Source organism: Daucus carota, chromosome 3, assembly GCF_001625215.2.
Source record: "Daucus carota subsp. sativus chromosome 3, DH1 v3.0, whole genome shotgun sequence".
Lineage (NCBI taxonomy): Eukaryota > Viridiplantae > Streptophyta > Magnoliopsida > Apiales > Apiaceae > Daucus > Daucus carota.
The window spans coordinates 26,139,865-26,149,116 of record NC_030383.2 but is presented as its reverse complement, the minus strand read 5'-3'; positions in this window follow the sequence as shown (position 1 = coordinate 26,149,116).

Genomic DNA, 9,252 nt, shown 5'->3' with positions numbered 1-9,252 from the left:
AGTCGAGTAGACACTTGCTAGATAGTCTCAAAGATTTTATGGGTATATCTTCTGTAAACCCTTAGGAGACAAAACTCCTCTTGTAGAGATTGTCTACGAGTTTAACGGGTTGGTGAACCTAAAATCACCCGTCACGCCTACGAAAAGGAGCCTAGGAATCGCATCTAGTTTTCTTAGTTTATTTTCTTTTCTTTTGATTTTTACTCGAGGACGAGCAAAAGATAGGTTTGGGGAAGTTTGATTAGTCCATATTTTTGCATACTTAAGTGCCTATCTTTTGTTTATTTTCGTAGTATTAACCGCTTATTTATTTTATTTCAGGAAATTGTAGATAAATAAAGAAAGAAGAGAAAAGGCAAGAAAATGGAAGAAAAAGAAAAGAAAAGAAGAAAATCAAAAAGAGTTGGCAAGCAAGGGGGCACATGGAGGGCTATGATCTACCCAACACACATCACACATTGATGGATTAGATTTAGCCACCCTACCCCTAAACCCTAGAATTCTAGTTATAAATATCCCCACCCCTTACTTGTAATCACAATCTTGTTAACCTAGTCTTTTCCTAGTTGGTAGGTAGTATAGTGCTAGATCTTCTTTTGTTCTCCCAATTTCCTTTCCAAGCTTGTATACACTTTTTAATTTATATGCAAATCTCTTTTAGCTTAATCTTGTATTGTCTTTTTAATTTATTTTCTCCAAGTTGTATGATTCTTTTAAGTACCACCACATGCTTTTTAAGCTTTTGGGAAATGAAGAATCATTGAGCTTGTGATTAGTATAGATTTGTGATCTTTTGAAATAGTCAAGTAAATCCTAGCACAAAATTTATTTGTGTTAGGGTTTTAAATTTTCAGATTTCTAAGAGTTATAGTAATGTTGATTCGGCAGTTCATTATTTCAGTAAACAATTAGCAGTCCTGTTTGTGATCAAGTTATTAAACCAAGTTATTATATGACGGCTCTGTTTTCTTTTTTGAATAAAAATGCTTACTCCCTGTTCTTTACGACACAGACACCCACTTCCCCTTTTTACTGTTTTCATTTCCATTTGAACCCAAAACTCCTTCCCCTGTTCCTGTTTAATTAAACAACCCACACCTGCATATGCTCTGTATTTGTTTGCGTTGAGTTTTTGTCCAAGTTCACTACTGAGTCTACTGAGTCAGTTCGTTTTTATGCCCGAGTTCGTGTACTGAGTTTTCGGGAAGCTGGGTTGTATTTCTTTGTGTTGAGTTTGTTAGTTTGTAGTCGATTTCTTTGCTGTTGAGTCTTGTTTTCAGTCGAGTCCCTGGCTGAGCTTGCGATGGCTGAGCTGGCAGATTCAAGTCTCGTTTTCCTGTTGATTACTTTATTTTCTTTGTTTTGTTTATTTTCTCTGACCGATTTTCTTTGTGGTCCTGCCTAGTCAAGTGTGTTTAATTTCCGGGTTTTATTTGATGTTTTTGAGTCGAGGGTCTGTAGTCCATTTTTGGAATTTATTTCCTGGTATTTGCTTAATGTAGTCACGAGTTTTGGTTGCATGTTCCTTTAGTTTTATTTATTAATAATTTGTGTGTTTAGTGTTTTATTTAGTAGTTTGCGTTGGATCGACTTATTTGTTTGTATTAGCTGCAGGTTTGTTAGTTGAATGACTCGAGTGCCAATCCTTAGTGTCCAAGTCGTGTCATCATTTGGTTAACGAGTTCGTTAATTAATTTTTAGTTAATTATGGTTAATTAAAATTAATTAGATTAGATTTTCTATTTAATTTTATAATAATAAAATTTAGTTCTTAAAATTTACCCACTTCTTAAAATTGGTCTAATTCGCCTAGGTTAAAGATCAAGGTTGTGAAAATAATTTAAATCCCTGTGGATCGAATCTTAAATATTAAAACGGTGATCGTGCGCTTGCGATTTTATAAGGTATATTTTCGAGCACATCAAGCTACAAGTTCATTTCAACTTCAAACGATTCTAGAATGAAGCTACAAGTTGTTTTCAACTTCAAACGAATCTGGAATGAAGCCACAAGTTGTTTCCAACTTCAATGTAGTCAATAATGAAGCTACAAGTTGTTTCCGGGCTCAAACGAGCCAAGAATGAAACTACAAGTTGATTCCAATTTCAAACAACCGAAAAGGAAGCTACAAGCTGTTTTCAACTTCAAACGGGTCTGGAATGAAGCTACAAGTTTTTTCCAACTTCAATCTAAGTTGTTTCCCGGCTCAAACGAGCCAAGAATGAAACTACAAGTTGATTCCAATTTCAAACAACCGAAAATGAAGCTACAAGTTGTTTTCAACTTCAAACGAGCCTAGAATGAAGCTACAAGTTGTTTCCAACTTCAATCTAGTCAATAATGAAGCTACAAGTTGTTTCCGGGCTCAAACGAGTCAAGAATGAAACTACAAGTTGATTCCAATTTCAAACAACCGAAAATGAAGCTACAAGTTGTTTTAAAATTCAAACGAGTCTGGAATGAGGCTACAAGTTGTTTACAACTTCAATCTAGTCAATAATGAAGCTACAAGTTGTTTCCGGGCTCAAACGAGTCAAGAATGAAACTACAAATTAATTCCAATTTCAAACAACCGAAAATGAAGCTACAAGTTGTTTTCAACTTCAAACGTGTCTGGAATGAAGCTACAAGTTGTTTCCAACTTCAATCTAGTCAATAATGAAGCTACAAGTTGTTTCCGGACTCAAACGAGCCAAGAATGAAACTACAAATTAATTCCAATTTCAAACAACCGAAAATTAAGCTACAAGTTGTTTTCAACTTCAAACGAGTCTAGAATGAAGCTACAAGTTGTTTACAACTTCAATCTAGTCAATAATGAAGCTACAAGTTGTTTTCGGGCTCAAACGAGTCAAGAATGAAACTACAAGTTGATTCCAATTTCAAACAACAGAAAATGAAGCTACAAGTTGTTTTGAAATTCAAACGAGTCTGGAATGAAGCTACAAGTTGTTTACGACTTCAATCTAGTCAATAATGAAACTACAAGTTGTTTCCGGGCTCAAACGAGTCAAGAATGAAACTACAAATTAATTCCAATTTCAAACAACCGAAAATGAAGCTACAAGTTGTTTTCAACTTCAAATGTGTCTGGAATGAAGCTACAAGTTTTTCCAACTTCAATCTAGTCAATAATGAAGCTACAAGTTGTTTCCGGACTCAAACGAGCCAAGAATAAAACTACAAATTAATTCCAATTTCAAACAACCCAAAATTAAGCTACAAGTTGTTTTCAACTTCAAACGAGTCTGGAATGAAGCTACAAGTTGTTTACAACTTTAATCTAGTAAACAATGAAGCTACAAGTTGTTTTCGGGCTTAAACGAGTCAAGAATGAAACTACAAGTTGATTCCAATTTCAAACAACAGAAAATGAAGCTACAAGTTGTTTTAAAATTCAAACGAGTCCGGAATGAAGCTACAAGTTGTTTCCAACTTCAATCTAGTCAATAATGAAGCTACAAGTTGTTTCCGGGCTCAAACGAGCCAAGATTTAAACTACAAGTTGATTCCAATTTCAAACAACCAAAAATGAAGCTACAAGTTGTTTTAAAATTCAAACGAGTCTGGAATGAAGCTACAAGTTGTTTCCAACTTCAATGTAGTCAATAATGAAGCTACAAGTTGTTTCCGGGCTCAAACGAGCCAAGAATGAAACTACAAATTAATTCCAATTTCAAACAACCGAAAATTAAGCTACAAGTTGTTTTCAACTTCAAATGTGTCTGGAATGAAGCTACAAGTTGTTTCCAACTTCAATCTAGTCAATAATGAAGCTACAAGTTGTTTCCGGACTCAAACGAGCCAAGAATAAAACTACAAATTAATTCCAATTTCAAACAACCCAAAATTAAGCTACAAGTTGTTTTCAACTTCAAACGAGTCTGGAATGAAGCTACAAGTTGTTTACAACTTTAATCTAGTAAATAATGAAGCTACAAGTTGTTTTCGGGCTTAAACGAGTCAAGAATGAAACTACAAGTTGATTCTAATTTCAAACAACAGAAAATGAAGCTACAAGTTGTTTTAAAATTCAAACGAGTCTGGAATGAAGCTACAAGTTGTTTCCAACTTCAATGTAGTCAATAATGAAGCTACAAGTTGTTTCCGGGCTCAAACGAGCCAAGAATGAAACTACAAGTTGACTCCAATTTCAAACAACCGAAAATGAAGCTACAAGTTGTTTTCAACTTCAAACGGGTATGGAATGAAGCTACAAGTTGTTTCCAACTTCAATGTAGTCAATAATGAAGCTACAAGTTGTTTCCGGGCTCAAACGAGTCTAGAATGAAACTACAAGTTGATTACAATTTCATACAACCGAAAATAAAGCTACAAGTTCATTTCAACTTCAAACGATTCTGGAATGAAGCTACAAGTTGTTTTCAACTTCAAACGGGTCTGGAATGAAGCTACAAGTTGTTTCCAACTTCAATGTAGTCAATAATGAAGCTACAAGTTGTTTCCGGGCTCAAACGAGCCAAGAATGAAACTACAAGTTGATTCCAATTTCAAACAATTGAAAATGAAGCTACAAGTTGTTTTCAACTTCAAACGGGTCTGGAATGAAGCTACAAGTTTTTTCCAACTTCAATCTAGTCAATAGTGAAGCTGCAAGTTGTTTCCGGGCTCAAACGAGTCAAGAATGAAACTACAAATTAATTCCAATTTCAAACAACCGAAAATGAAGCTACAAGTTGTTTTCAACTTCAAATGTGTCTGGAATGAAGCTACAAGTTGTTTCCAACTTCAATCTAGTCAATAATGAAGCTACAAGTTGTTTCCGGACTCAAACGAGCCAAGAATGAAACTACAAATTAATTCCAATTTCAAACAACCGAAAATGAAGCTACAAGTTGTTTTCAACTTCAAACGAGTCTAGAATGAAGCTACAAGTTGTTTACAACTTCAATCTAGTAAATAATGAAGCTACAAGTTGTTGTCGGGCTCAAACGAGTCAAGAATGAAACTACAAATTAATTCTAATTTCAAACAACCGAAAATGAAGCTACAAGTTGTTTTAAAATTCAAACGAGTCTGGAATGAAGCTACAAGTTGTTTCCAACTTCAGTCTAGTCAATAATGAAGCTACAAGTTGTTTCCAGGCTCAAACGAGCCAAGAATGAAACTACAAGTTGATTCCAATTTCAAACAACCAAAAATGAAGCTACAAGTTGTTTTAAAATTCAAACGAGTCTGGAATGAAGCTACAAGTTGTTTCCAACTTCAATGTAGTCAATAATGAAGCTACAAGTTGTTTCCGGGCTCAAACGAGCCAAGAATGAAACTACAAGTTGATTCCAATTTCAAACAACCGAAAATGAAGCTACAAGTTGTTTTCAACTTCAAAAGGGTCTGGAATGAAGCTACAAGTTGTTTCCAACTTCAATGTAGTCAATAATGAAGCTACAAGTTGTTTCCGGGCTCAAACGAGCCAAGAATGAAACTACAAGTTGATTCCAATTTCAAACAACCGAAAATGAAGCTACAAGTTGTTTTCAACTTCAAACGGGTCTGGAATGAAGCTACAAGTTGTTTCCAACTTCAATGTAGTCAATAATGAAGCTACAAGTTGTTTCCGGGCTCAAACGAGTCAAGAATGAAACTACAAGTTAATTCTAATTTCAAACAACCGAAAATGAAGCTACAAGTTGTTTTAAAATTCAAACGAGTCTGGAATGAGGCTACAAGTTGTTTACAACTTCAATCTAGTCAATAATGAAGCTACAAGTTGTTTCCGGGCTCAAACGAGTCAAGAATGAAACTACAAATTAATTCCAATTTCAAACAACCGAAAATGAAGCTACAAGTTGTTTTCAACTTCAAATGTGTCTGGAATGAAGCTACAAGTTGTTTCCAACTTCAATCTAGTCAATAATGAAGCTACAAGTTGTTTCCGGACTCAAACGAGCCAAGAATGAAACTACAAATTAATTCCAATTTCAAACAACCGAAAATGAAGCTACAAGTTATTTTCAACTTCAAACGAGTCTAGAATGAAGCTACATGTTGTTTACAACTTCAATCTAGTAAATAATGAAGCTACAAGTTGTTGTCGGGCTCAAACGAGTCAAGAATGAAACTACAAATTAATTCCAATTTCAAACAACCGAAAATGAAGCTACAAGTTGTTTTAAAATTCAAACGAGTCTGGAATGAAGCTACAAGTTGTTTCCAACTTCAGTCTAGTCAATAATGAAGCTACAAGTTGTTTTCAGGCTCAAACGAGCCAAGAATGAAACTACAAGTTGATTCCAATTTCAAACAACCAAAAATGAAGCTACAAGTTGTTTTAAAATTCAAACGAGTCTGGAATGAAGCTACAAGTTGTTTCCAACTTCAATGTAGTCAATAATGAAGCTACAAGTTGTTTCCGGGCTCAAACGAGCCAAGAATGAAACTACAAGTTGATTCCAATTTCAAACAACCGAAAATGAAGCTACAAGTTGTTTTCAACTTCAAACGGGTCTGGAATGAAGCTACAAGTTGTTTCCAACTTCAATGTAGTCAATAATGAAGCTACAAGTTGTTTCCGGGCTCAAACGAGCCAAGAATGAAACTACAAGTTGATTCCAATTTCAAACAACCGAAAATGAAGCTACAAGTTGTTTTCAACTTCAAACGGGTCTGGAATGAAGCTACAAGTTGTTTCCAACTTCAATGTAGTCAATAATGAAGCTACAAGTTGTTTCCGGGCTCAAACGAGTCAAGAATGAAACTACAAGTTGATTCTAATTTCAAACAACCGAAAATGAAGCTACAAGTTGTTTTAAAATTCAAACGAGTCTGGAATGAGGCTACAAGTTGTTTACAACTTCAATCTAGTCAATAATGAAGCTACAAGTTGTTTCCGGGCTCAAACGAGTCAAGAATGAAACTACAAATTAATTCCAATTTCAAACAACCGAAAATGAAGCTACAAGTTGTTTTCAACTTCAAATGTGTCTGGAATGAAGCTACAAGTTGTTTCCAACTTCAATCTAGTCAATAATGAAGCTACAAGTTGTTTCCGGACTCAAACGAGCCAAGAATGAAACTACAAATTAATTCCAATTTCAAACAACCGAAAATGAAGCTACAAGTTATTTTCAACTTCAAACGAGTCTAGAATGAAGCTACATGTTGTTTACAACTTCAATCTAGTAAATAATGAAGCTACAAGTTGTTGTCGGGCTCAAACGAGTCAAGAATGAAACTACAAATTAATTCCAATTTCAAACAACCGAAAATGAAGCTACAAGTTGTTTTAAAATTCAAACGAGTCTGGAATGAAGCTACAAGTTGTTTCCAACTTCAATGTAGTCAATAATGAAGCTACAAGTTGTTTCCGGGCTCAAACGAGCCAAGAATGAAACTACAAGTTGATTCCAATTTCAAACAACCGAAAATGAAGCTACAAGTTGTTTTCAACTTCAAACGGGTCTGGAATGAAGCTACAAGTTGTTTCCAACTTCAATGTAGTCAATAATGAAGCTACAAGTTGTTTCCGGGCTCAAACGAGCCAAGAATGAAACTACAAGTTGATTCCAATTTCAAACAACCGAAAATGAAGCTACAAGTTGTTTTCAACTTCAAACGGGTCTGGAATGAAGCTACAAGTTGTTTCCAACTTCAATGTAGTCAATAATGAAGCTACAAGTTGTTTCCGGGCTCAAACGAGCCAAGAATGAAACTACAAGTTGATTCCAATTTCAAACAACCGAAAATGAAGCTACAAGTTGTTTTCAACTTCAAACGGGTCTGGAATGAAGCTACAAGTTGTTTCCAACTTCAATGTAGTCAATAATGAAGCTACAAGTTGTTTCCGGGCTCAAACGAGCCAAGAATGAAACTACAAGTTGATTCCAATTTCAAACAACCGAAAATGAAGCTACAAGTTGTTTTCAACTTCAAACGGGTCTGGAATGAAGCTACAAGTTGTTTCCAACTTCAATGTAGTCAATAATGAAGCTACAAGTTGTTTCCGGGCTCAAACGAGTCAAGAATGAAACTACAAGTTGATTCTAATTTCAAACAACCGAAAATGAAGCTACAAGTTGTTTTAAAATTCAAACGAGTCTGGAATGAGGCTACAAGTTGTTTACAACTTCAATCTAGTCAATAATGAAGCTACAAGTTGTTTCCGGGCTCAAACGAGTCAAGAATGAAACTACAAATTAATTCCAATTTCAAACAACCGAAAATGAAGCTACAAGTTGTTTTCAACTTCAAATGTGTCTGGAATGAAGCTACAAGTTGTTTCCAACTTCAATCTAGTCAATAATGAAGCTACAAGTTGTTTCCGGACTCAAACGAGCCAAGAATGAAACTACAAATTAATTCCAATTTCAAACAACCGAAAATGAAGCTACAAGTTATTTTCAACTTCAAACGAGTCTAGAATGAAGCTACATGTTGTTTACAACTTCAATCTAGTAAATAATGAAGCTACAAGTTGTTGTCGGGCTCAAACGAGTCAAGAATGAAACTACAAATTAATTCCAATTTCAAACAACCGAAAATGAAGCTACAAGTTGTTTTAAAATTCAAACGAGTCTGGAATGAAGCTACAAGTTGTTTCCAACTTCAATGTAGTCAATAATGAAGCTACAAGTTGTTTCCGGGCTCAAACGAGCCAAGAATGAAACTACAAGTTGATTCCAATTTCAAACAACCGAAAATGAAGCTACAAGTTGTTTTCAACTTCAAACGGGTCTGGAATGAAGCTACAAGTTGTTTCCAACTTCAATGTAGTCAATAATGAAGCTACAAGTTGTTTCCGGGCTCAAACGAGCCAAGAATGAAACTACAAGTTGATTCCAATTTCAAACAACCGAAAATGAAGCTACAAGTTGTTTTCAACTTCAAACGGGTCTGGAATGAAGCTACAAGTTGTTTCCAACTTCAATGTAGTCAATAATGAAGCTACAAGTTGTTTCCGGGCTCAAACGAGCCAAGAATGAAACTACAAGTTGATTCCAATTTCAAACAACCGAAAATGAAGCTACAAGTTGTTTTCAACTTCAAACGGGTCTGGAATGAAGCTACAAGTTGTTTCCAACTTCAATGTAGTCAATAATGAAGCTACAAGTTGTTTCCGGGCTCAAACGAGTCAAGAATGAAACTACAAGTTGATTCCAATTTCAAACAACCGAAAATGAAGCTACAAGTTGTTTTAAAATTCAAACGAGTCTGGAATGAGGCTACAAGTTGTTTACAACTTCAATCTAGTCAATAATGAAGCTACAAGTTGTTTTCGGGCTCAAACGAGTC